This window comes from Ornithorhynchus anatinus, chromosome 20 (assembly GCF_004115215.2).
Source record: "Ornithorhynchus anatinus isolate Pmale09 chromosome 20, mOrnAna1.pri.v4, whole genome shotgun sequence".
Lineage (NCBI taxonomy): Eukaryota > Metazoa > Chordata > Mammalia > Monotremata > Ornithorhynchidae > Ornithorhynchus > Ornithorhynchus anatinus.
Window position 1 is genome coordinate 14,884,546 of NC_041747.1, and position 24,201 is coordinate 14,908,746.

A 24,201-nucleotide genomic window follows, 5' to 3' on the forward strand; every position below is an offset into this window, starting at 1 on the left:
CTTCTCGATGAATGAATGTCTGTCGGATGTGAAAAGGAGGGAGGTCCCAGGCCAGGGTTAGAGGTCAGCGGTGAGGTAATAATGTCGGCATTTGTTAGGCGCTTACCATGCGCAGAGCACTGTTCTAAGCGCTGGGGGAGATCCAGGGTGATCGGGTCGTCCCACGCGAGGCTCACAGTTAATCCCCATTTTACGGATGAGGTAACGGAGGCCCAGAGAAGCGAAGTGACTCGCCCACAGTCACACAGCTGACAAGTGGCAGAGCCGGGAGTCGAACCCACGACCTCTGACTCCGAAGCCCAGGCCCTGTGGACGAGGGAGCAGGTTGGCATGAGAGGAGCGAAGCGGGTGGGCTGAGGGGGAGGCGATCAGAAATGGAAGGAAGGGGGGCAAGGTGATGGAATAATAAGGTCGGTATCTGTTAAGCGCTTACTACACGCAGGGCACTGTTCTAAGCGCTGGGGGAGATACCGGGGAATGAGGTCGTCCCACGTGAGGCTCACAGTCTTCACCCCCATTTTCCAGATGAGGGAACTGAGGCCCAGAGAAGCCAAGTGACTTGCCCACAGTCACACAGCCGACAAGGGGCAGAGAATCCTTCAGAACTGATGGGAAGGAGTCTCTGCGGGAGTGAGGAAGCGTTCTTGAGAAGTGGGGGAAACGCGGACCGAACGGTTGCGTAGGAAAAAGATCGGGACGGCAGAGTGGAGGCGGACAGGAGGCAGGAAGGTCATCCAGGAGGTGGACGCGGCCACCAAGGTGGGACAGGACGGTAATAACCCCGGCGGTATTCGCTAAGCCCTCACTACGCGCCGAGCACCGTTCGAAGCGCTGGGGGAGATGCGAGATAACCGGGTTGTCCCCCGTGGGGCTCACGGTCTTCATCCCCATTCACAGACGAGGGAACCGAGGCACGGAGGAGTGAGGCGGCCTGCCCGAAGTCACCCGGCTGAGAAGCGGCGGGGCCAGGATCGGAACCCAGGACCTCTGTCTGACTCCCAAGCCCGGGCTCTTTCCGCCGAGCCACGCTGCCTCTCAAGGATAAGTGCTTCGGTTACCTGGTAGCGGTTTGGATGAAGAGAAAATGTTGTGGAGGTTGAACTGACAGATCGAATATGGGGGCTGAATGAGGGAGAGGAGTCGATTAAAACCGAGAGGTTCCGGGCTTGCGAGACAGGGAGGATGGTGGCGTTATCTACAGTGATGGAAAATTCAAGGGGAGGACAGGATTTGGGTGGGAGCCTGAGGGATAACGGATACTAAATCTCCATTTTACAGATGAGGAAACCGAGGCCCAGAGAAGTCAAGTGACTTTCCGAGGACGAGCTGGGGAACCGGGATTAGAACCCAGGACCTCTGACTCCCACGTCCGCGATCCTTCTACCAGGCCGCGTGGCTTCACGCGTTCCTCTCTTTTCTAAAGTGAAAATCATATTTACTTATTTTATAGTGGGAGAACTTGGAAGACACCCACTGTTTCTCTCTACTAGTCGATTCACCAGTATGGAAATCCTGACCGTTTTCTAAACACCGCAGTTATTCACCGGTGGTGATCCCAAACGGGAAGCTTTCAGTCGGTTAACCGGCAGCTGGAAAATACGCAGAGATAGGAGGGTGAGGGATAGAGAGTGCTCATTAATTTCTCTGCACTCAACAAAATCATCAAGACAGATTTCGAGACGAGTCGGAGAAAGGCAGATTAAGAAACGCACGGTGCAAATAAAGTTACTCGCACGTCTATAAGCGGATCCATCCAATATTTTAAATACAGCTATCTGTAAAATGCTCCTACAGTTCATCCCATTCACCGATTCAGAGAGAACTCTCCCCGCCTCAATCTGAATGAGTGAAATTTTAGAGCAATTTTATACAAGTCTCCGAGGACTAGTGTCACCCACCGGAAATGAACCCCGCCGATTTTCGTCTTCAATTTCCTCCTGTTCCTCGACCCTCCCGGGCTCCTGAAATGCTAAAAGCTCTATTGCTAAAAGCTCACCGCGTCCCGAGGACGCTTCCGCCTGCCACGAACTCGACATTCAGCTGAAATCGCAGTGGAATCGGTGCGCGGGCAAACAGGGCCGGGGCGGATAATGCAGGGACTCTGGTCAGTCCCCCCTCCCCGCCGGGAGGAACAAGTCGAATTTGGGGGTTCGAGCGGATTTATATTCCACTCCGTTAGGTTACGCCGTGAACGCGCGTGGCATAATCAACGCACCCGGAGGGACCGTGGAGATCTTCCTGGCCGTCAGGTGGCCCCGTGTCTGAAGGCCTTCCTGTTCGGAGTCGCGCGGCGGGGGGATTCGCAAGTTGGAGCCCAGATGCGCTTCCAATCCATTAGAAGAGTCTGACAGCTCAATAGGCTTCTAATATCGCCCAAGGTCCTGGAGACGGTGTTTCAGGAAATGCTCTCTGCCGACGGTTTGGCTCTAGAGGCTCACGCACCCACACAATCTGACGTACACGGGACCGGGCATCGCTTTTACGGACGCCGCGGAGCGCTACGACCGACAACCGGTGCGGCTTAATGGAAAGGGGATGGGACTAGGAGGCGGGAGATCTGGGCTTTAATACCAGTTCTGCCGACAGCCCGCTACGCAATAATAATTATCACGGTATTTGTTGAGCGCTTACTCTGCGCCAAGCACTGTACTAAGCACTGGCACGGGTATAAACGAACGGGGTTGGACACAGTCCCCGCCCCGCATCGGGCTCACACTCTGATTCCCCCGTTTTGCGGATGGGGTAACTGAGGCACAGAGAAGTGATGTGACTTGCCTAGAGAAGTGAAGGGACTCGCCTAAGCAGACAGGCGGCGGAGCCGGGATTAGAACCCACGACCTTCTGACTTCCAGGCCCGTGTTCTATCCGCGGCGCTTGATACAAACTCGGAGCTTAATAAATACCGACTGACAACTATAACAATGTGATGATAAAAATAATAAACGTATTCATTAAGTGTGACGAAAACACAAGTCACGTCCCGGGCCATACGTGGAAATCTACCATCAATCAAACGTTTTCCTCCACGTCACGGATATTAAAGGGGTGGGGGGGGGGGGTGGCGGTCACTGAGTTCTGCTACCTAGGCAGTAGACCGTCCAACGCTGAATGGCTAAAGAGGTGGAAAACCCCAAATCAAAAAGATTTCAAAGCAAAATGCGGTGAAAATGGGGCATCTATACCAAGACGGAGTTCCCTGAGGCCCTTCAAGTTTCCAACCTCCCGTGGGACCGTGAGGCCTGAAGCTCCAACACTTCCTAGAGCAGTTGAATGCGCGACACCTAAACGTTATTCAACATCGAATGGCGGGATCGCTACGGTCCAGGAAGGCAGTCAGCTCACCGGCACTGAAACACCGCTCCCCGCAACACCCTTCCACTGGGGAGAACGTGGGAGAAGAGGGGAAAACGCCAAGACGCCTAAGCTGCACGGCGAACCGGAAGGGGACGTACGCTAGGGCGGAATAAACAACCTAAAAATCTAACGGAGCGTAGTCTCCAACGATGGGAAGTAGAAATTTCTTATTCAGAGACCACTGCAAAAGAAAGATCAATCTGGAGGGAGCCACGTTTTCACGCACGGCGTAATGTCATTCTGGAAACCGAAGAGCAGCTGTATATGGAAAAGAGAGGGTTTTGTTATTTGAAATAAAGTGCTTCTCACAGTTCAGTGCTCACTAAAGCACTCGCTTACCGTTTTCTGTCACGTCTCTGTCGAACGCCCAATGTGAGCATCTCCATTCATGTGCCCCGTTTCAACCCCTTTAATTCCGTTTGAAGAACGGGATGCAATTTCATCGATGTTTCCAGTGAAATAGGTAAATCTGTTGATAATGCATGTAAAAACGGCAAAGTGGACGTAACTGGTAAATTACGCGTACTGCTGGAATGAACACACACGCTTCCTTTCCAACATCATCCCGAATGTCCATCTGTAAAGTCTGAGGACGATGTCCACATTGAGACCAACGTGGACATTTTTGCCCATGTCCCGCTCAATTCTCCGCAGAAATTCTCCCATTCTGGTATGGCCTATCCATTTTCTGATCCTAAATGATCAATTCCATCTAATTAGGACACTATTTTTTTCTTCTGGACATTGCGACACAATGAAAGGAGTGAACGGTGATCCCATATCCCACGGACCTAGCGACCCCGCTGGGCTAGAAGTTCGGAACAAGTTTCCTTAGTCCATTGTAAAGAGTAGCTGGAAAGATCACAGTGTTAATAATAATAATAATAATGTTGGTATTTGTTAAACGCTTACTATGTGCCGAGTACTGTTCTAAGAGCTGGGGGAGATACAGGGTCATCAGGTTGTCCCACGTGGGGCTGACAGTTAATCCCCATTTTACAGAGGAGGTAACTGAGGCCCAGAGAAGTGAAGTGACTTGCCCACAGTCACACAGCTGACGAGTGGCCGAGCTGGGGGGGTCGAACCCATGACCTCTGACTCCGAAGCCCGGGCTCTTTCCACTGAGCCACACTGCTTCCCAATTAACACGCTGCTGTTAATATTCTGGGACCTAGAGAATAATCGTTCCAGGGCAATAAAATCTCTACTTATCCACGTAAGTGAGCTGAGCGTGGTTTAGGAGAAAGAGCCCGGGCTTGGGAGTCGGAGGACGTGGCTTCTCCATCCGTCTGCCGTGTGACTCTGGGCAGGCCACTTAACTTCTCTGTGCCTCAGTTCCCTCATCTGGAAAATGGGGATGAAGACCGCGAGCCCCACGTGGGACAACCTCATTACCCTGTATCTACCCCAGAGCTCGGAACAGTGCCGGGCACATGGTAAGGGCTCAACGGATACCTTAATCACCGTTATTATCATCGTCGAAACACCTCTCGTCCACTGGCGGTGGTTGGACATAGCCACCGGGCAGAGTGGGGTTCAGTAAATCACCAAAATAGGAGGCGGAATCGGCATTTCCAGTACAGACCTCATTTTCTGAGTGTTTTGACTCCACTTTCCAATTCTGCTGCAGTCCCAAACTTGGCAAAAGATGTGAATTTGGGAGGACTTTTTTTTTTTTTCCTTCCTTGGAAAGCGATTTCAAAACAAACTAATCACGGGCTCCGCCAGCTCGAGAGAGCAAGAGAAATTTTCCGTGCTTGTAAATGCTTTTATATAGAAAATTACATCTGGCAAGTATTAAGTCCATTTCCAGGGTGACATTTCTGGCATTTGGGAGGAAAGGAGCAATTAAGACAAGCAAGAGCTGAACGTGGGAAAGGATGTATTATGCCTTCAGATGTACTTTCGACTTCTCGTGATTGCTTTGGCTTTGAGGCATTCAAAGTTTCTTGCATTCTCAACAGTGTAGTCTACAGTGTGACTCAAGACCCGTGGAGAGCGAACAGAAGTTCTTCCAAAACGGTAAGTGAAACACGAGATAATTTAGCAGTGCCGATCCAGGATTAGACCAACCTCTATTCTACCTCTCCCGGAGGCAATAGGACACTTGGGGAAACCGAGTGATGGCTCTCTTCCCGAACCCCCGTCTCCCATCCCTGACTTTTTGCTGCGATGGCCCGAACGGATGGCCTCGGACTGCAGGCTTTCTGAGAGTTACAAAATGCGATGGACTGGAAGAGACGATTCTCTGGAGCCGCGGTGCTTCTAATTAGGTCCAAGGAAGCATTAACGGAGTCCTAAAGTGGCTCTCTGAGAATGATTAAAGATAGATTTAGGACAATGTATGTAGTTGGTGTTTGTTAAGCGCTTACTATGTGCAGAGCACCGTTCTAAGCGCTGGGGGAGATACAGGGTTGTCCCACGTGAGGCTCACAGTTAATCCCCACTTTCCAGATGAGGTCACTGAGGCACAGAGAAGTGAAGTGACCTGCCCACAGTCACCCAGCTGCCAAGTGGCGGAGCCGCGATTCAAACCCGTGACCTCTGACTCCCAAGCCCGGCCTCTTTCCACTGAGCTGCTTCCCTACTGCTCACGTTTAACTCGGCTCTCGGGTTTAGCGTGTCACCCCCGTCCTCAAAAATCTCCAGTGGTTGCCTATCAACCTTCGTATCAAGCACATAATAATGTTGGTATCTGTTGAGTTCTAAGCACTGGGATAGATACAGGGTAATCAAGTTGCCCCAGGTGAGGCTCGCAGTTCATCCCCATTTTACAGATGAGGTAACTGAGGCACAGAGAAGTGAAGTGACTCGCCCACGGTCACACAGCTGAGTGGCAGAGCTGGGATAGACTCCTCACTATTGGCTTCAAAGCTCCCCATCACCTTTCCCCCTCCTACCTCACCTCCCTTCTCTCCCTCTCCAGCCCGGCCCGCACGCTCCGCTCCTCCGCCGCTCGCCTCCTCACTGGGCCCCGCTCTCGCCTGTCCCGCCGTCGATCCCCGGCCCAACCTCCGGCCCGGAACGCCCTCCCCTCCTCAGATCCGCCAAACTGGCACACTTCCCCCCCATTTCACAGCCCTCCTGAAAGCTCACCTCCTCCCGGAGGCCTTCCCGGACTGAGCCCCCCTTTTCCTCTGCTCCCCCTCCCCTCCCCATCGCCCCCACTCGCTCCCCTTGCTCTACCCCCCGCCCTCCAGCACTTGTGTAGACATGGGCCTGTTTATAATTATAATTCTATTTATATTAATGATGTGTACATATCTATAATTCTACTCACTTATGATTGATGGCACTGATGCCTGTTGATTCGTTTTGATTTCTGTCTCCCCCCTCCTAGACCGTGAGCCCTTTGTGGGCAGGGATTGTCTCTACCTGTTGCTTCCCAAGGGCTCAGCGCAGTGCTCCGCACACAGTAAGCGCTCGACAAGTCCGACCGAAGGAATGAACGAAACGGTGGAAATTCAGATTTGGGTTCCAAGAGGGTCAGGTGCTTCCAGCTGTCGATTTCCAATGCGACCAACCTAACTAGGTGCGTTCCTCTCAGAAACTAACAGGGCTTTGTCTTCGACCGTGCACTTCGGAAACGATCTCACTCAGAGACGGGGATATCCGCTTTTCAAATGGGGGTGAAATGGGGGTGGGGCGGATCATGGAGGGGCACGGGCTTCGGGGGGGGAAAAGGTAGAAAAAAAAGGGGAACGAGGTCGTCGGAAAGGAGAATAAATCCATAGGCGAGGAACGGGGCTGGTGGGCGGCCTGGTCCTTGCTGGGGTCGGCGTGCGTGAACGTACGTGTGCACGGCGGGTGCGCACGTGCGTGGGTGCACGTTCTGCCGTCTGTCTCCCCCGATTGGACCGCGAGCCCGTCAGTGGGCAGGGATTGTCTCTATCTGTTGCCCAGTTCTCCATTCCAAGCGCTTAGTACGGTGCTCTGCACGTAGTAAATGCTCAATAAACACTATCGAATGAATGGATCAATGATATTTACTGAGTGGGCATCTGGGAGAGAGTACAGTGGAGTGCTATTCCTCCCTTCAAAGAGCTTTCAATCTAGAGAAGAGAGGAAAGAAAACAGGGAGGAAGGGGAAAGAAGGAAAAGAGGGGGCAAAGGAAGAGGAAGAAAGGGAAATAGTAGGGTGGGAGGGGAAAGTAATGGAACCCACGCTTTTTCCTCTACTAGCTCCTTGACGTATTTTTTTCCCCTTCACCTCCACTGTCGCTCTTAGAATAATACTAATTCTGGTATTTGTTAAGCGCTTACTCTGTGCGGAGCACTGTTCTAAGCGCCGGGAGAGATCCAGGGTCGTCGGGATGTCCCACGCGGGGCTCACGGTCTCAACCCCCATTTTCCAGATGAGGGCACGGAGGCCCAGAGAAGCGAAGAGGCCACAGTCCCACGGCTGGGATTCGAACCCACGACCTCTGACTCCCGAGCCCGGCCCCTTTCCGCCGAGCCCCGCTGCTTCCTCCTCCTCTCCGGCGGTAGGGCTCGACCCTCCCGCCTAGTGGCCTCTGACCACGAGCCCGCTGAGGGGCCATAAGGATTAGCTTCGCCTCTTCGGAGGCAATGTCTCGGAGCTAATCGTCTCCCCTCTCCCGCGGAGTTGGGTTTTGGCTCGGGTGAGGATGAGGATCGCGCCCAGAGAGTCGTATCACAATTCCACCGTACCACCTTTCCAGTCAGAAGCCAGAGCGTCGGGGCATAATAAGGGAGGGAAGCACCGGACCGAGCCCTGGGCCCAACGCCGGCCTCACCTTGGGCTCGCAGTCCAGGTAGGAGGGAGAACCGAGGCGGACGAGGAAACCGAGGCTCAGAGAAGCCCGACGACTCGTCCGAGGTCACGCGGGAGGCCAGGATTCTGACTCCCAAGCTCAGGCTCTTCCAACTCGACCGCCCCGGCTTCTCAACATTTTCCGAAGGACAAGGCCGGGGAGCGGGGCGCTAAATGGGAACCGCCCCGCGATTGGAGGGGGTGGGTACCGGTGGGGGTCGGGCGGCTAGTTAAAAGTCAAGAAGGATCAGAATAGATTCTGATGAAAGGAACGGTTCTTCGTGGACAGGTGAGAGTCGAGAGGGCTTAAGGACCGAGGTAAGGCTGAGGCGGAGGGAGCAGGGTCGCCAAGCTAATTATTTTCGACTGGCGACTGAAGGAAAATGTAGTTTATTATTCACTTACAAATTCGGGGGAAGACGAAATTGGCTTAGGTATCTGGGCTAGGGCGAGTAGCGGTAAATCAGCGGAGGCAAAGATTGGTGGGGAAAAGTGGACGATTCGAAACGTAAAGATCTTTTTAGCAGCCCATCTCCCAGAGAGGTACCATTATATCGTAATCACGATAATGACGTTGGTATCTGTTAAGCGCTTACTAGGTGCACAGCACTGTTCTAAAGCGCTGGGGTGGACGCAGGGGAATCGGGTTGTCCCCCGTGACGTCTTCATCCCCATTTTCCAGATGAGGTAACTGAGGCCCAGAGAAGTTAAGTGACTTGCCCAGAGTCACACAGCTGACAAGTGGCCGAGCCGGGAGTCGAACCCACGACCTCTGACTCCAAAGCCCGGGCTCTTTCCACCGAGCCACGCTGCTTCAGCTGACATTTTTTAGCCGGGGAGCAGGTAGGGTAGAGGGCTCCCGTCGATATATCTACCCCCGATGAGTGGCTTTTTCTCTTTTCTGCCCAGTACCGTAATTATCCTGAGCTTTGGAATAACAAACCCCGGCCATCTGAGGCAGAGAGCGCTTTCCCTAACAACGCCGATATACGTTTCCTAATATAATTTGCAAGGGGCTGAAGTAGAAAAAAGCGGAGCGAACCCACAGCGTGCACGGAATATGTAATTTCGGGGGCTAAGATTATCTGCGGAATCGGCAGCGGGGAATGCTAGGGAGGATCTTTACAGAGCGGAGAGTGAAGCGTTTAACCGGCGAGGCCATAGTAATTTGAGATATATCGTTAGCAGCGACGAACAGAAATTCTCCGCAGATAAAAGCGATATTATGCTCCGACTACCCTTTCTTCAAGAAAGCAGGCTCAGTGGGTGTACGGGAGATATATATCCCAAGACACGGGGAATATTTATCCATAATTTGCGATGTTACGCTCTCGCCTTCTTACTGTTATATGCATCTTTTCAACGGGTATCCCGAGTTGTTCTCGTAAAAGCCGGTATTTACCCCTCGATCTCTACGGAGGCGGCAAACCTTTTCAGGAAACGAGAACCCTTGGAAAGTAGAGAGTGTTTTGTTTCTCGTCAACACGTAGAGATATAATAATGAGGATGTCGGCATCTGTTCAGCGCTTACTACGTGCCAAGCACTGCTCTGAGCGCTGGGGTCGATATAATAATGTCGGTATTTGCTAAGCGCTTACTATGCGCAGGGCTACCGTTCTAAGCGCCGGGGGAGACACAGGGGAATCAGGTCGTCCCACGTGGGGCTCACGGTCTTAATCGCCATTTCGCAGATGAGGTGACTGAGGCACAGAGAAGTGAAGTGACTGGCCCACGGTCCCACAGCTGACAAGTGGCCGAGCTGGGATTCGAACCCACGACCTCCGACTCCAAAGCCCGTGCTCTTCCCACTGAGCCACGCCGCTCCTCCCACGCGGGGCTCACAGTCTCCATCCCCATTTTCCAGACGAGGCGACCGAGGCACAGAGAGGTTAAGCGACTGGCCCAAGGTCACACAGCTGACACGCGGCGGAGCCGGGATTAGAACCCACGACCTCCGACCCTTGCCCTACATGCTTTCGGGTATCCGGGCCGAGCCTCCGAAGGTAAGATTTTTAATCAATAAATATCACCGTAGGAACTTCCACTTTCAAACTGTTTAAAAATCAAGCGAGCAGTGAATCGATGCCATCGAGAGCCCAGTAAATGCAGAGCACTGAAGAGAAGCAGCGGGGCCCAGTGGAGAGCGCGCCGGCTTAGGAGTCAGGGGTCACGGGTTCTAATCCCGGCTCCGCCAACCTGCCGGCTGTGTGACTTTGGGCACGTCTCTTCACTTCTCGGTGCCTCAGTGACCTCACCTCTAAAACGGGGATGAAGACCGTGAGCCCCACGCGGGACAATCTGATTACCCCGATCTACCCCGGCGCTTAGAACATAGTAAGCGCTTAAAAAATACAACATTATTACTAAGCGTTTTAGGAGAATACACCTGGAACAAAAGAAATGATCCCTACCATTAAGGGACCTCCAAACGTTTTCCTTCTCACTTTCTTCTACGTAAAAAAAAAAACCCCTTAAAGTACCGAATTTCACTCTAACCCAAATTAAATATCGATGATTCCCCCTCCTCCTCTGAGCCTCTTTCCTTGTGAACAGAAAGACAGATGTAAGAAGTTCACGTCTCCGCTCGGACACACACCGCACCAGAAAGGGAGGCCGGAAAAGGAAAGCTTGGCCACGATATATTCCTCTTTTGGAAAAGAGGAGATTATAGACGAGGAAAGCGATTTCACCGTATCGGTATTCCCGTCATCACACTTATTGCTTGGTCATACCTCACAATTATACCCTGGGGAGTCAGAGGGCGCGGGTTCTAATCCCGGCTCCGCCGCTTGGCAGCTGTGTGACCTCGGGCGAGTCACTTCACTTCTCGGGCCCTCGGTGACCTCATCTGGAAAACGGGGATGAGGACTCGGAGCCCCACGTGGGACGACCTGATGACCGCGCATCCGCGCTCAGCACGGCGCTTGACGTATAGTGAGCGCTTAATAAGCACCGACATTATTATTACTCCCGAAGCTTCCGTTCCCCGTCTCGGCGCAGCGGGGAGACGCTCCTTCACCCCTCACTGCTGCGAGGAGCTCCAGACCTCACGCCTGCTGTCCGGCCTCCGCCGCGCAGCCTCCAGCCCGGACCCCCCCGGTCGAGGCTTCCCCCCGGCCCCCGTCACGAGGCGCGAAACCTCCCAACCTTTCGGGAACACCTCGGCCCGCGGGCTCTCGAAGCCACGGTTCCTCAGACTGTGGTCGCTCAGGAGGCCGTCGGCATCCGGGACCAGGCGGTGGTCCGTACGACTGTAAACTCCTTGACAGCCGGGCTTTGGAGTCAGAGGTCATGGGTTCGAATGCCGCCTCCGCCGCTTGGCAGCTGGGGGACCGTGGGCGCGTCGCTTCACTTCTCTGGGCCTCGGTTACCTCGACTGGGAAATGGGGATCAATGCCGGGAGCCCCACGTGGGACAACCTGCTTCCCCTGGGTCTACCCCAGCGCTTAGACCAGTGCTCGGCACAGAGTAAGCGCTTAACAAATACCAACATTGGTATTACCAACTCTACCGAGCTGTCGCGCGAATCAGGTTGGACACAGTCCCCGTCCCACAACGGGCTCAGGGTCTTAACATTTGACAGAGAGACACGGAGAAGCGAAGTGACCGGCCTAAGGTCACACGGCAGACTGGCGTTCGAGCCGGGATTAGAACCCGGGTCCTTCCGACCCCCGGGGCCGTGCTCTATCAACTAGGCAACACTATTTCCCTCCGTGTTATTTCCTTCACTCCGTGTTGTTCTTTAATCACTCGATTTCCCGATTCATTCATTCCTCGATGGTACTTGATATACTAACACTAATATACTATATTAAGCACTTAATAGTACTTAATGTCGTGAGAAGCAGCGTGGCTCACCGGAAAGAGCCCGGGCTTGGGAGCCGGAGGTCATGGGTTCGAATCTCGGCCCTGCCACCCGTCAGCTGGGCGACCGTGGGCGAGTCACTTCACTTCTCTGGGCCTCGGTTCCCTCACCTGTAAAATGGGGATGAGGACTGTGAGCCTCACGTGGGACAACCTCATTCCCCCGTATCTCCCCCCCCGGGCGCTTAGAACAGTGCTCTGCACGTCGTAAGCGCTTAACAAATGCCAACCTTATCATCATTTATCGAAAGCTTACGGTGTGCAGAGCATTGCGCTAAGCACTTGGGAGAGGACAATCGAGTCGGTACACACGATCCAATCCCTCAAGGAACTTACAATCGAGTGGGGGACACGGACCCCAAAATCAATTGCAATCCGGGGTCGTGCGTACCGAAGAATTCAGTTTAGAGTCTCCCGGGAGAGGAGGACCGACAAACGCCAACTCACACTTACAGAAGAAGCCGGAGGAAATAGAGCTGATGATATTAATAGCTGGAAAATGATAAGAAAAATAAGATAGTAATAATAATAATAATGATGGCATTTGTCAAGGACTTACGATGTGCCAGGCGTTATATTAAGCACTGGGGTGGAGACAAGCAAATCGGGTTGGAGCCAGTCCCTTGACCCACCTGGGGCTCACGCGCTCCATCCCCATTTTACAGATGCGGTCGCTGAGGCCCAGAGAAGTTAAGAGACCGGCCCAAGGTCACACAGCAGACAAGTGATGGAGCCGGGATTAGAATAGGGAAGCAGCGTGGCTCAGTGGAAAGGAGCCCGGGCTTCGGGGTCAGAGGTCATGAGTTCGACTCCCGGCTCTGCCACTTGTCAGCTGTGTGACTGTGGGCGAGTCACTTCGCTTCTCTGTGCCTCCGTTACCTGTAAAATGGGGATTAACTGTAAAATTTTGCATTTCTTCTATTTTTTAGATCATTTTCATTTTTTTTTCTTTTTCTCGACAACTTTTCGGTTTGTTTTTTTCACTTTTTGAAAAATTTTTGAAAAACTTTTGAAAAAATTGAGAAAGATGAAAAATTTGAAAAAAAATTAAAAAAATTGAAAAAAATTTGAAAATTGAGAAAATTGAGAAAAAAATGAAAAAATTGAAAAAAAATTAGGGAACAATATTTTGAAAAAAAATATTTTTGAAAAAAATATTTAAAAAAAAATTATTTTGAAAAAAATTATTTTGAAAAAAATTATTTTGAAAAAAAATTATTTTGAAAAACAATTAACTGTGAGCCCCACGTGGGACAACCTGATTCCCCTATGTCTACCCCAGCACTCAGAACAGTGCTCTGCACATAGTAAGCGCTTAACAAATACCAACATTATTATTATTATTATTATAATCATGATGATATTTGTTGAGCGCTCGCCGCGTGTCATGCATTGCTCTAAGCGCTGGACCCGCGACCTTGTTTTCTTTCCCTCCTCCCAGGTGCTGGACTGCTCACCGCCCCTACCCACCTGCCACCGACGAAACCCATCTTCCAGGTTCCCCGGGATTCACTCGGCTCTTTCTCCCCCTTCTCATCTCTCCGGCTACTCCTCGCTCTCGCTCCTCCGAGAGCTGACCCTCCTCTTGCGCTACCGATCGAACATCTAGGCCAGCTCAAAAATAAAAACAATCACTAAGGAAGCATCTACGTAATTTTGTGAATGTCCAAGAGAAATGAACGGCTCCGCAGCCCAGGAACTGTCTGATGATCGAAACGCTGGGTGAAGGAAGAGAGCGGCCCATAGATTCGATACGACGCAGATTTCTCAGATATTCTGCCCATAATGGGGCTCCACGACCCAAATAATTTGGGTGTTTCTGGAGCATTTACTACGTGCAGAGCACGGCAGTCCAGAATACAGGCCGAAGACTATGATGGATCCTAGGAACAAAGGCTCAGGGAAGTGGGATCATTTAATAACTCTTGAGAGTTATCGCCTTGATTCTATTTATTCATCTCTTCATCGCCTTGATTCTCTTTACTTGCTATTGTTTTAACGAGATGTCCGTCCCCTCGATTCTATCCCTTGCCATCGTTCTCGTCCGTCCGTCTCCCCCGATTAGACCGTGAGCCCGTCACAGGGCAGGGACCGTCTCTATCTGTTACCGATTTGTCCGTTCCAAGCGCTTAGTACGGTGCTCTGCACATAGTGAGCGCTCGATAAATACTATCCAACGAATGAATGAAATGAGATGGTTTGAAAGCGGTTCTTCAAAAGCTGTCCTCCAACCAAGCTAACAGAAATGAGCTTGAACGGTACTTCGAGATATTTGACTAAAGCGGGATTCAGAATACAAGTCGGGCCTAACGTTTGCGGGGAACGGGAATGGGTTACGGAGGGATGTTGGGGAATTTAGAGATTTAAAACGATCCGGCGGACGTTGTCGTCTCGCTGAGGCTTCCGATGTGATGCCAGGACAAAAGAGAGGGATGAAATAGGAGCCTTCTCCAATCCCTTCCCAGTTCCCTGTGGCCCATTTCCACCGACAAATTACCTCAGTAACTCAAGCTACAAAAGATCATCCAAGCTCAAACGACGCCTTAATCTTCCATGTCCACATCCCAAATTTCCAACATACTACGGAACTAAGCTTGCGTCCCCACCCAAAAACGGAATAGCGGAGACCCCTGCAGTAGATGAGCAAGATTCCTATCTTCCTCTGCAAACCCCCACAGCTTTTAAAAGGGATTCAAAAGCGCGGTGAGAAGATGAGCGGTGCAGCGGGAAAACCAGAGCCTGGCTCGAACCTGGCAAAACGTAGAAATAAAATCCACCGAACAGCGGTGAAGAGTCGTTGAGGGAGAAAACATTTCTCACTCGGGACAGGATAAAAGCTCCGGAAAAGAAGCAGCATGGCCTACTGAAAATAAAACGGATCTGGGGGGTCAGAGGATTTGAGTTCGAATCCCAGATCTGCCAATTGCTTGCTGTGCGACCGGGGCGAGCCACTCACCTTCTCTGTGCCGCAGATTCCTCAACGGAAAAACCGGGATTCAATACCTGTTCTCCCTCCTCCTCAGATTGCAACTCCCGTGCGGGACAAGGACCTAATCACAGCGTACTTAGCCCAGCACGTAGTGTTTGACAGAGAGTAGGCACTTAATAAATACCGTAAAAATAGGGTCGGAAGAAAAAAAAGGCCAGGAAGAGCTGGCGTGATCTTTCCAGTCTTCTCCACTCTCCTGAATCGGGGGTTTGGGATCCTCCGTCTCAGGAGCTGCATTCATTCGGTCCTATTTACGGCATGCTCACTATGTGCAAAACACTGTGCTGAGTACATGGGACAGTAGAGGAGCAGCGTGGCTCAGTGGAAAGAGCCCGGGCTTGGGAGTCAGAGGTCGTGGGTTCGAATCCTGGCTCTGCCACTTGGCAGCTGGGCGACTGTGGGCAAGTCTTCTCTGGGCCTCGGTTCCCTCATCTGGAAAATGGGGATGAAGACTGTGAGCCTCACGTGGGACGACCCGATGACCCTGTATCTCCCCCGGCGCTTAGAACGGTGCTCTGCACACAGTAAGCGCTTAACAGATACCAACATTATCATTATTAGTATTACAATATAGCAATAAACAGACATTCCGAGAAACGGCGTGGCTCAGTGGAAAGAGCACAGACTTAGGAGTCGGGGGTCATGGGTTCTAATCCCGGCTCCACCACCTGTCGGCTGAGCCACTTTGGGCAAGTCATTTAACTTCTCGGTGTCTCAGTCGCCTCATCTGGAAAATGGGGATGAAGCCTGTGGGCCTCACGTGGGACAACCCGATGACCCTGTGTCTCCCCCAGCGCTTAGAACAGTGCTCTGCACATAGTAAGCGCAGAACAAATACCAACATTATTATAACAGCTGTGGTTCCGAGGAAAAGCAGATACTCTCTGGGCCGACTTAGCACCCTGACGGTGACGTTCTCACCTCCCGCACAACTTTCTGGGCAGGGAGTACTCACCCTTGAAGCTGGAGAGAGGCAAGGGAGAGCCAGAGAAGCAGCGTGGCTCAGTGGAAAGAGCCCGGGCTTGGGAGTCAGAGGTCATGAGTTCGAATCCCAGCTCGGCCACTTGTCAGCCGGGTGACTGTGGGCGAGTCACTTAACTTCTCTGTGCCTCAGTTCCCTCATCTGTAAAATGCGGATTAACTGTGAGCCTCACGTGGGACGACCTGATTACCCTGCGTCTACCCCAGCGCTTAGAACAGTGCTCGGCACATAGTAGGCGCTTAACAAATACCGACATTATTATTATTATTATTATTAGCCTAGGGGATGGCTCCAGTCTTTGGCAAACAGGAGCTGCTCTGGGCCCTTTCCCCCCCGACACCTCTCGAACCCCGCGCCGCAGCGGAGGTTTTGAGGTGGGCCACCCGAGCTGGTCGAAGAGGGGAATCCTCCAGCTTTTCCTCGGCACCGGCTGCTTTGCACAGTGAGGAAGCGACAGCAGTCGGCCGCAAGATCGCCTAGGAGGGGGAGAGGTAGGGAGTTCCCTCACCAGGTACCAAGCTCCCCCTAACATTCTGGGGTCACGGTGTGCTGCAGGCTGGGCGGCGGCACCTTGGTGGGCGGGTTGAGGTGGGGGCAAGAAGAATCCCTGTGCTGGACACACCACAAACACAACACTCCCCACACCTGGGGAAGGAAAAAGACATCCCTGGGGTGAGCCAGGTTCCCCTTTCCCCCTCCCCCCGCCGTCCCTCTGCTCCTCCCCCTTCCCCTCCCCTCAGCACTGGGTTCATTTGTATATATATTTTATGACCCTATTTATTTTGTTCATGAGGTGTCCATCCCCTTGATTCTATTTATCGCGATTAAGTCGTCTCGTTCTTGTCCGTCTGTCTCCCCCGATCAGACTGTGGGCCCGTAAGGGGCAGGGATGGTCTCTATCCGGTGCCGAATTGTCCATTCCAAGCGCTTCGTACAGTGCTCTGCACCTAGGAAGCGCTCAGTAAATACTATCGAATAAATGATGATGAGCGACGGCGGGGGCTATGGGAGAGGAGGAGGAAGGGCGAAAGCGCCAAGCTCGCGCTCTGCCGCTCTTGACAACAGCCCCCATCACTTCCCAGATGAACCAAGAACAAGCGATTCTTTCTTTTAATCTCTTTCTTCCTCTCCCCTCCTCTCTCTCTCGGCCCCTCCGTCTTTCTCTCTCTCTTTCCCCCTTCCTGCCCTGCTTCCTTTCCTCTTCTCCTCTTTCTACCTCTCCTTTAGAACCTGTGGGATTCTTTTTTTCCTTTTATGAGTGTCATCTCAAATGAAGGAGTGGTTAGAACTATCAATCAATCAACTGCATCTATTGACTGCTTTCCTTACTAAGGACCTGGGAGAACACAACACCATCGTGCAACCCGCGTTCCCTGCCCAAAATGAAGTTACGGTCTAGATTTCCGCCAGCGGGGCTCTGCAGCTCGGGCACGGGAGCCAAGGAGGAGGACACTGGAGGTCACCCGGGGCTGGGGGATCGACCAAGGGAGAGGGGAGCGAGTGGGTTGAGGTCATTAGAGAGGGTGGCGTCATCGTCGAGGGAAGGGAGTTGGGGAACGGAGACTACGTGGGGCATGATGACCCGAGAAAACCGGATGGGGTCAAAAGGTCGGACGGCTCCGGGGGGGGAAGATGACAGATCTCGGGGGGAGGGGGACGCGTGGGAGAGAAGGCAAGTCAGTTGTGACGGGACAGAGGGATGCCGGTGAGCGTTGAGGTTTCACAGCGACCGGAGAGGACGAGCTCGAGCGTCCGTCCGTGTTGGCGAGAGAGCAAGATGGGGTAGACCAGGAGGTCAGCGGAGCGGGCAGTGATAGAAAGCGGGCAGCGGACTCTTGAGGTGCATCTCCACAGCCAAAGCCTTCATTTCTTTTCCAAATGCCGCTTATGTTATCGGCAAACCCTCGGTCTAGCCCAGATTGCCAGGGTGAAAGATCTGGGGACGTAAACCTCTGTGGATTGGGAACGGCTCCAGGTTCTTAATACCGATGACTAAAAGGCTGGGCACTTGGAGGTCGTAAAATGGAAAAAGATATATGCGAATTGCTTATTGCAGGAATGGTCTTCAACCGTAATTCACTGAAATGCTGACTCTTTTTAATTGCTAGTGGAATACTTACGGACATCCTCGCGTATAAAACATCTCTATGGCCTAGTGAAGGAAGTCAGACGATATACAAGAGGTATGCGAAGGAGGAAACTTTCAAGCAGCAGGGCCGTGACTAAAATCTCTACGCCGACGATTCCCAGATCTACCTCTCCAGCGCCGACCTCTCTCCTTCCCTGCGATCTCAGATCTCCTCCTGCCTTGAAGACATCTCTATGTGGATGCCCCGCCGACAGCTCAAACTAAACACGTCCAACATTGAGCTCCTTAACTTTCCCCCGCAAACCCTGTCCTCCACCCGTCTTTCCCGTCGCCGTAGACGATTCCGCTCTCCTCCCTGTCTCCCGAGCTTGGGACCCTGGTGCCGTCTCTCTCGTTCCACCTGTCACCAAATCCCAGTGATCATACCTTCGCAGTGCTAAAATCCACCCTTTCCTCTCCATCCAAACTGCTATCACGCTGAGCCAGGCGTTTATCCCGCCCCGCCTTGACGACTGCAGCTGCATCCTCTCTTACGCCCCTGCCTCCCGTCTTTCCCTACTCCAGTCCTACCTCACTCTATTGCACGGATCATTTTTCAACAAAAACGTTCAGGCCGTGTCTCTCGACGCCCCAAGAACCTCCGGTGGCTCCCCATCCACCTCCACCTCAAACAGAAACTCCTGACCAGTGGATTTAAAGCGTTCAATCATCTAGCCCCATCCTACCTCACCTCCCTGATCTCTAACTGCAGCCCAGCCCACACGTTCCACTCCACCTGCTACTCACGGGACCCCGATCTCACCTATCTCGCTGCCGACCTCTTTTCCGCATCCTCCCCCTTGCCGGAAACTCCCACCCCGACGTCAGATCACCGTTCTCCCCAACTTGGAAGCATCATTACGTTCGAATCTCCTACGAGAGGCTTTCCCCCCTTAAGCTCTCTTTTCCCGGGCTCGCTCTCCCTCCCGCGTCGTCTATGTACGCGTGTCTGTGTTATTTGGATAAACGATATTTTCCTCACACCCGCCCCCACCCCTACAGCCCTTCTGTACATCTTTCGATTATATATTTTATAAATCACGTATATTAATGACTGTCTCCCACTCCAGACTGTAAGCTCTTAATGGGTGGGGAAAATCGAATCCCTGCTCCGCCGCTTGCCAGCTGTGTGACTCTGGGCAAGTCGCTTAACTTCTCTGTGCCTCAGTTACCTCATCCGTAAAATGGGGATTAAGACTGTGAGCCCCACGTGGGACCACCTGATCACCTTGTATCCCCCCCAGCACTTAGTACAGTGCTTTGCACATAGTAAGCGCTTAACGAATACCACGATTATTAATTCTGTTATAGTGGACTCTCCCAAGTATTCAGTACAGTGCTCTGCACATAGTGAGCACTCAATAAATCCCAATCTATCAATCAATCATAGTGCCAAATCAGTTGCTTCTTTGTTCCCCTTTTCACTTGGCACAGTGGACACAGCACAGGCCTCGGAGTCAGACGGCGATGGGTTCAAAAGTAGGCTCGGCCACATGTCTGCCGGGCGACCTTGGGTAAGTCACTTCACTTCCTCTGTGCCTCAGTTACCTCATCTGGAGAATGGGATTAAGACGGCGAGCTCCCACCCCATCTGCTTGCGTCCACCCCTGCGCTTAGTACGTAGAAAGCACTTAAATGCCGTTATTATCATTAGCGTTATTATTCCTTAACGTGGAAGAACACATGAAGTCAAAAGGTTTTAATAAACGGGAACACCTGCCAGTTCTAATTCCCTCAGGATCGCAACGCCTGGGTTTCCGGTCCTTTACCAGTCTTGCTACAGGAAGGAGAGTCGAGCAATGGCCTCCCCATTCCATTCCCAGTTTGGCCAGTGGCTAGCGAGCGGAAAGCCACCTGCCACGAGTCAAAACTCACCCGGGCTGGGCAGCAGCGGCGCGGGACGGAGTCGAGGGCGGACACTCCAGTTCACTGGGTGGAAGAAGGCAACGGTAAACCGCTTCCTTATTTTTACCGAGAACGCTCAATGGATACGCCACCCGCACGGTTGCAGGTGGAGGCGGGGTCTTCCGGGAGTCACGTGCCCCCGGAGCCGCTACGGGTCAGAAACGACTCGACCGCGGCAGACGGGTATACACGCCATCGGTGAATCGTGCCCCCGAATCTGGTAAGGTGGATTTAGGTAGAGAAAATGAAACTTGGAGACCAGCCCCATCCATTTTCTCAGCAGGGATAGCGTTTTCTGAATGACAGTCAAAATGCCCCTCTCTGGCGGTTCTTCAGTCGCATCTTGCGAGCTCAACCGCGGCGCCTTCGGAAAGGCACGGGCAGCGACGACCCCCATCCTCACGTGTTGGCAAACGCTTAAGCTCCGACTTCTATCTGGACCGAAGAGCCCAGGTGCAGAACTGTGGAAGTTCGCATTCGGATGGTGCCGTCCCCGAATCCCAGGGATACCGTCCCGGACAACAAACTCGCACGCACGTACACGCACCCTCCGTTCCTAAAATACAGGTTAGCCATCGTTCAACGACAGAATACAGAAATAACGAAACGTGTACTCTTAAGAGTGGAAAGTCGAGCACGAACCTTCAGAGGTCCGGGGCAACGGGAGACCGGTCGTCGCCGTCTGGAGTGCCCGGTAGCCGGGAGTCACAGCGGTTTGATTCTCACAGGTGACGTTCAGAGAGAGGCAGGGGTCTTGAGATCCCCACAGGTAGCTAGAAATGAAAGAAGAAGGTCCAGATCAGGAAGAGTGGGAAGAATTACTTCGGCCCGGTAGCTGCCTGAAATCGTCGACACTGAGAGCTCTCAACGTATGAATGCACTATTCTCGATGCAATTGGGTAAAATTCATTTTCTGCATCAAATCTGCAGATGGGTTTGGGGTCCGGAGACTTTTTGGACTCGGAAATCCTCCACAGGCAATGATATTTTATGACCAGGTCAATCCATAGCCTTTTCTAATCCACCAGGACAGGAAAGGGGTCTTTTTTGTCTTTTTTTTAGGCGATATGCCAAGTGTACGTCAGACACTGTACTAAGCACTGGGGTAGCTACAAGCTAATCAGTTCGGACGCAGTTCATATCCCACATGGGGCTCACGGTCTTAATCCCCATCTTACAGATGAGGTAACTAAGGCCCAGAGAAGTGAAGTGACCTCCCTTACTTTCGCTTCCTTAATCTCGTCTTCTTAGAGAGTAAACCCAACCTAAAGCGAATGGCAAAAAGGAAGCAGACCCCAGAAGCCCAGAAAACATTTTACGGCTTCCAGGTGGATAACCTTTACGTTCACACAGAGGAGCATTTCTTTCTAGTTCTGTTTAAGGGGAAGCACAGTGGCCCAGTGGATAATAATAATTATGCTGGTATTTGTTAAGCGCTTACTATGTGCAAAGCCCTGTTCTAAGCGCTGGGGGAGATACAGGGGAATCAGGTCGTCCCACGTGGGGCTCACAGTCTTCATCCCCATTTTGCAGACGGGGTAACTAAGTGGCTTGCCCAAGGTCACACAGCAGACAGGTGGCAGAGCCGGGATTAGAACCCACCTCCTCTGACTCCCAGGCCCGCGTTCTTTCCACCGAGCCACGCTGCTCCTCCCCTCCTTCCATCCAAATGTTCCCCAATCCCCGTGCCGCCCTCACCTCCCTTCCCCAGCCCATCCCCGTCGCCCTGTCCCAGTGCCACCCCCCAACGCCCTCCCCCAACCTCAGCCCCCATCATCGCACTCTCCTCCGAGTCCTCCTCGCCCTTCAGGCCGTCCCCTCCCCCCGCAACTCCTTCGTACGAGTGCGGCCCCTAGAACTCCCGCTCCGTTTCGGGAAAGCTTCCCTTCATACTTGACCTGTTCCTGACCCAGTCGCTGCTCCTCCTCACCATCACTGAGACCTGGCCCTCCCCAGGTGACACAGTCTCCCCTTCTGATATCTCGGGGTGGGGGGGAGGCTCATCTTCATCCACTCCCTGAGGGAAAAGGGGGAGAAGTTGGCTTCCTTCTTGTCCCCAGTGTCGCTTTAACAACTCCCCCCTCTCTCTCCTTCCCTTCCTTGAAAGCCCATATCAATCATATCAATCGCCTTTACCACCTACTCCTACTACTAGTCGCAGCCACCCGCCACCCGACCTATTCGCTGCCCCTCCATCGTCTATCTTGCTCTCGTCCAAGTCTCGCCTCCGGCCTGGAACACTCAGTACAGTGCTCTGCACACGGTCAGCGCTCAATAAATACGACTGAATGGATGAATGAACACCTTTCCTCTTCACATCTGAAAGAGGATCACTCTCCCCACCTTCGAAGTCTTATCGAAGGCCCCACTCCTCCGAGAGGCCTTCCCCGAATAGGCCTTCATTTCCTCTTCTCCCGTTCCCTTCCCCCTCACGATTGCATTTGGATTTTCTCCCTTCGTTTACTCCTCCCTCAACCCAACAGCACCTATGCACATGTACGTAACTTATTTATGTATCGATATTAACGTCCGTATCGTCCTTCTAGTCTGTAAGCTCTACCGACTCTGATGTACTGTACTGTCCCCAGCTCTGAGTACAACGTTCTGCACATAGCAAGTGCTAAATAAATACGATCGAGCGATTGGAACGCACGATTCACTTAATAAATACCACAGCGATTATTCATTTGAGGCCCCGGAGCCTTGGATTCTGGTCTGTTCAATCAAGCTCCAGAGAAATGCAAACACCTGACAAAACAACGATAGTGGATAGAGCCCGGGCCTGGGAGTCAGAAGGTTCTCATCCCAGCTCTGCCACTTGTCTGCAGAGTGACCTTGGGCAAGTCACTTCACTTCTCTGGGCCTCAGTTCCCTCATCTGTAAAATGGGGATTGAGACTGGGAGCCCCATGTGGGACAGGGACCGTGTCCAACCCTATTTGCATGCATCCGCCCCACTGCTTAGTGCAGTGCCTGGTACGTGGTAATCGCTTAACAAATATCGCGATTATTAATTATGATTACTAATATTAATTTAAACGGAGTTAGCCAAGGAGGATATAATAAAAATATAGTGCCTTTCCACTGTGTTTTCCCCCTTTAATGAAATCAGAATTTGAAAATAACCACACAACACCGTACGGGATTCTAGATGCCATTGTTTTCCTAAGCAGGACAAAGCCCTAATCTTTTCAATCCCTCCTCAGGTGGAAGCTACTCCAATTTGCTGAGCAACTTGGCTATCTTTCTCTTTAACTTTTCAAACGATCACTCGATGGCATTTTCTGAGCACTTAAAGTACGCAGACCAACTCCAGTTCACTGTGTTCTTCCTAAGAGGCAGTAATCAGCAACCAGAAGGCATACAGATTTCCACGGAATAGCAGAAATATGTTTTTTTTCCTGGCTATCCGTAATCGTTTTCTTTTTTTTAAAGCACCATCAAAACGTCCACCCAGTCCATCAATCTGTTTGATGATGGCCCAGTAATCGGGTGGCATGAATACGAGCAAGAACAATCGATCAATTAATCAATAAGCCATTGTATAATTGATTAAACTCAATGTGCAAACACACTATTAATGTAAATAATAATAATAATCGTGGTCTTTGTTAAACTCTTACTACGTACTTACTGAACTAATCGCTAGGTAGATACCCAAGTCCCACGTGGGGCTCACACTCTAAGTCGGAGGAATAATGGGGATTAAATCCCCATTTTGCAGATGAGGCACAGAGACGTTAAGTGACTTGCTCACAGCGGACGAATGGCGGAGGCAGGATTAGAACCCAGGTCCTCCGACTCCCCAGCCCACGCTCTTTCCAGTAGGCCACTCTGCTTCTCCTTAGCACTGGAAAGAGCAGTCGATCAATTAATCATATTTATCCAACACTAGAGAGCTCTGAACTAAGCGCTCGGGAGAGGACAGGACAACAGAATTAGCCGACACGTTCCCCGCCCGTAATAAGTTTACAAATCCAGTCTCGCTACCGCTCATTGATGAAGCATTCCGAATTCCTCAACCACCTAAGCTCAAGGTTAGAGAGACAACTGTTCTGGATTGGGTAGGATTATTATTATGATGTTTGTCAAGCTTACTATGTGTCAAGCCCCGTTCCAAGTGCGAGGTATCAGGTTAGACCCAGTCCCCGTCCCACACCGGGCTCACGGTCTAACTAGAATCCGCAGTTAATATTTCCTTCTACC

General features: G+C 52.0%; 1 protein-coding gene across 6 annotated transcripts in view; it reads right to left on the reverse strand.

Annotated features, from left to right (window-relative positions):
* ENOX1 (ecto-NOX disulfide-thiol exchanger 1) overlaps window positions 1–24,201 on the reverse strand; it is a 420,263-nt gene that overhangs the window by 249,702 nt on the left and 146,360 nt on the right. For all 6 annotated transcript variants that reach the window (XM_039914912.1, XM_039914913.1, XM_029048127.2 and 3 more), the window contains exon 2: window positions 20,639–20,769. The gene's annotated coding sequence lies outside the window, so the exon portion shown is untranslated. The remainder of the gene's footprint in view (window positions 1–20,638; window positions 20,770–24,201) is intronic.